A 4634-nucleotide genomic window follows, 5' to 3' on the forward strand; every position below is an offset into this window, starting at 1 on the left:
AAATCCGATGTACAGCATTGGCAATAGACACCTTAATTATCGTTATTAATGCCAAAGTACAGACTCGAGCCATTCTAGGACGTTTCATGTTGGGATAGAATCAAAATTCTTTCAGAAAGCCTCACTTTTCGAGAGCCCAACCCGCTGCATTGAGAGTATAACTTCGCGCTCATGGAAGAACAATAGTATACATTTTAGGAACGGCACCTTAGTTTCATGTATGAAGTATTGAATTGATGGTCAATCAGATCCAGAACGTTACCACCATTTCTGAGTGTAGCACAGCAGAGCTAATAGCTTCACCTATCCTGTGATTCCGAGAGTCAAACCAGTTATACCAAGTGTAAGTATGCTGAATAGTATTGATAATAGACACCTTAATTCACGGCTCGAATATTTAAAGTACAGCGCCAAACCCTATGAGAACGTTACCAATGTGTAGCCAACCTTTTACCGAAAGCCTTACTTGCGGTGAATCTAATCCGCTGTATCTAGAGTAGAACATCGTGTTCAGTGGAACAAATTACTATAAATTTTTGTGACTATAAGCTTTAGTATTCTAAGAGTAAATGCACTGAACACTATTGGCAATAAACACCTTAACTCACGATATGAATATTAGAATAGAGAGTAAAACCGTGAGAGAGCAGTGCCATTTGTCATAAAGTCAAGCACTTTACCGTTGACCTTACCATAGGAGAAGCTAACCAGCGGTTTCGAGAGTATTACTTCGAGTTCAGAGAAAGAAAATAGTCTACATTTCTGTAACGGCTGCGGCAATTTCATGTTTGAATTACAAGATCTAGTGTCAAACCATTCGAGGGCGTTACCACCTTATCTGGGAGCCGAACGGATTAGTCAATAGCTTCACCAATACAGCGATTCGGAGAGTTAAACTAGGTATTCCTGAAGTAAATCTGCGGAACAGTATTGGCAATAGACACTCTAATTCACGATTTGAAAATTAAAATTGATCGTCAAGCCGCATGAGAGCGTTATCAATTGTGATAAAGTCGAATGTTCTACCGAACGCCGTACCTTCTGCGAACCTCACCCGCATCATCGAGAGCATAACTATGTTTTCACAGAATCAAATTAGTAAACATTTTAGTATCACAGACAATAATTTCATTATGAATTTGAAGATCGAGCGTCAAACCGTGCAAGAACAGCTAAGTCAATAGCTTCACCCATCTAGTGATTAGGATTGTCAAATCAGGTACTGCTGGTGTAAATCCGTTGAACTGTATTGTCAATAGACGCCTTAATTCACGGTTTGAATGGTAGAGTAGAGCGTCAAACCGTTGGTGAGCATTGCCAATTGGAATAACGTCAAACACTTTAGGGATGGCCATACGTTTGGTGAAGCAAATTCGTCGTTTCGAGAGAATTACTTCGTTTCCAGAGAATGAAATTAGTTATCATTTCAGTGACGGGGACGATAACTTCATGTACTATTTAAAAGGTCGAGGGACAATGCATTCGCGAACGTTATCACCTTCATTTTGGGTGGAACTACTAAGACAGTAGCTTCACCTATCCTGTGATTCCGAAATTCAAACAAGGTATTCCGCGCGTAAATCCGCTGTACAGTATTGGCAATAGATACCTTAGTTCACGGTTAGAATATTAAAACAGGGCGTCAAACCGTTTGAGGACGTTACCAACCTCTTTGAGAGTAGAAAGTATAAGTCCGTAGCTTCACTTATACAGTGGTTCGGAGAGTCAAACCAGGTCTTCCTGCAGTAAATCCGCTGAAGTGTATTGGAAATAGGCGCAATAATTCACGGTTTCATTATTAACGTAAAGCGTCAAACCGTTCCAGAACGTTACATACTCTTATAGCGTAATTCTTTTTCCGAATACCTTACCTACAGCGAACCTAACTGGCAGTAGCGACAGTCTTGATTAATGTTTACGGAAAGAAGTTAGTAGCCATGTTAGCGGACGGGCACCACAGTTTCATGTCTAAATAGCAAAATCGCGTGTCAAATCGTTACAAAACGATACCACCGTCTTTGGGAATCAAACGGCTAAGTCAACAGCTGCATCTATCCTGTAATACCAAGAGACAAACCATGTGCTCCGGAACTAAATACGCTGAACACTTTTGGCAAAAGATACCAGAATTCGCAGTATGAATAATAAAGTAGAAAGTCAAACCATGGGAGAACGTTACGTACAGTTATAGTCACACTTTTCAACGAAGTCCTTATCGCCCGAGAAGATAACGCGCAGCAGTGTGTGTGTTGCTTACTGTAAACGGAAACAAATTAGCATACAATGGAGTGACGGGCACCATATTTTTATGTACGATTAGAATAATTGGGAGCCAAACAGTTGGAGACCGTTCTGTCCTTCTTTGCGAGTCGAATTGCTTAGTCAATAGCATCACCTATCCTGTGATTCCGACTGTCAAGCCAGGCATACCGGGTGTAAATCCGCCGAAAAGTATTGTCATTAGACACCCTATTTCAAGGGATAGATATTAAGGTACAGAGTCAAGCCGTTGTAGAACGTTACCTCCTTCTATGAGAGTCAAACAACTAAGTCAATAGCTTCATCTATCCTGTGATTCCGAGAGTCACACTAGGTACATTAGGAGTCAATCCGCTGTATACTATTGGCAATGGACACAATAGTTCACTGTTTCAATATTATAGTTGGTTAATTGATGGCATAATGTCAAACGTTTTACCGAAGACATTACCGACCAAGAAACTAATTCGCTGTATCAACAGTTTAACTCCGTGATCACGGATACAAATTAGTTTACATTATATTCACGAGCACCTTAATATGATGTATGAATTCGAATATCAATGGTCACAGCGTTTTAGATCATTACCACCCTTTTTGAGAGTCGAACAACGAGTTCAATATCTTCGCCTATCCTGTGATACCGAGAGTCACACCAGGTATTCCTGTATTATATCTATTGAATTGTATTGGCAATGGACACCATTATTCACACTATGATAATTAAAGTATAGAGTCAATCTGTCGAAGAACATTACCATTTCGTATAATTTCAATTCAATACAGAATTCGATACCGTAAGAGAACCTAAGACGCTATATTGAGTGCCTTGCTTAATGTTGACGGAAACCAATTTGTAACCATTCCAGCAGGCGGGCACGTTATTTCCATGTATAAATAGCAAAATCGAGAGTCAGAGAGAAGGAGAAAGTAACCACCCTCTTTGAGATTCGATAGGCAAAGTCAATAGCTTCACCTATCCTGTGATTCCGAGAGTCATACCTGGAATTCCGGGAGTAAATCCGCTGAACGGTATTGGCATTAGACGGCTTATTTCAAGGTATAAATGTTAAAGTACGGGGACAAACTGCTGTAGAACGTCACGAATTTGAATAGTGTCAATCATTCTACCGAAGCCCTTACCATCCGAGAAGCTAACCCGCTGTGTCCAGAGTAACACTTCGTGCTCAGAGACGCAAATTATTATACATTTTGGTGCCTGGCACCTTAATTTCATGTACGAATTAGAAGTGCGAGTGCCATAGTTTTCGAGAACGTTATCACCTTGCTTGAGAATCGTTCGGCTAAGTAAATAGCTCCACATATCCCGGGATTCCGAGAGTCAAGCTAAGTATTCCGGGTGTATATCGGCTGAAGAGTATTGGCAATACACACCTTAATTCGGGTTATGAATATTAATGTAGAAAGTCAATCCGTCCGAGGACATTACTATTTGGTATAGAGTAATTCTTCTTACCAAGAGCATTATCTTCCTAGAACCTATACCGTTGTAGCGAGTGTCATGCTCAGTGCTCATGAAATCAAATTATTGAACGCTTGTGCAGACAGACATGTTATTTTCTTGTATGTATAGCAAAATCGAGAGTCAATCCTCTTAATAACTTGATCACAGTTTTTGAGAGTCGAACGGCTAAGTCAACTGCTGCACCTATCCTGTGAATCTCAGAGTTAAACGAGGTAATCCTGGAGTTGGTGCGCTGAACAGTAATAGCGATAGACACCGCGATTGACGGTTTGAATATTGAAGCAGGCCGTCAATCCGTAGTAGAATACTACGTATTCGTGTAGGGTCAAACTTCTTACAGAATGCCTCATCCCCCAAAAAACTGACCCGCTTCGTCGAGAGTATAAAGCCGTGTTCAGTGGTACGAAATAGTCTTTCAGTGTCGAGCACCTTAATTTCAAGCATGAATTAGAACATCGAGGGTCAAGCCGTTCGAGAACGTTACTGCTTTCTTTGATAGTCGAGCGGATCGTTTCACCTGTCCTATGATTCCAAAAGACAAGCCAGACATTCCGAGAGTCAATAAACTGTACACTGTTGGCAATGGACACCTTAATTCACAGCCTGAATATTAAAATAGAGCGCCGAACCGTAAAAGAACGTTACCACCATGTTTATGAAATCGTACATCTAACACAATAGCTTCACCTATCCTGTAATTGCGAGAGTCAGACCACGTATTCAAGGCGTAATTGCGCTGAACAATATTGGCATTAGACACCCGTAATTCACGGCAAGTAAATTGACATTATGAGTCAATCCGTCGGACATCAATAACAATTGGAATAAGGTCATTCTTTCTAACCTATGTGATACATTCCGAGATCGCAAGCCGACGTAGCGATTGCCA

This window comes from Lasioglossum baleicum, unplaced genomic scaffold (assembly GCF_051020765.1).
Source record: "Lasioglossum baleicum unplaced genomic scaffold, iyLasBale1 scaffold0290, whole genome shotgun sequence".
NCBI classification, from domain to species: Eukaryota; Metazoa; Arthropoda; class Insecta; order Hymenoptera; family Halictidae; genus Lasioglossum; species Lasioglossum baleicum.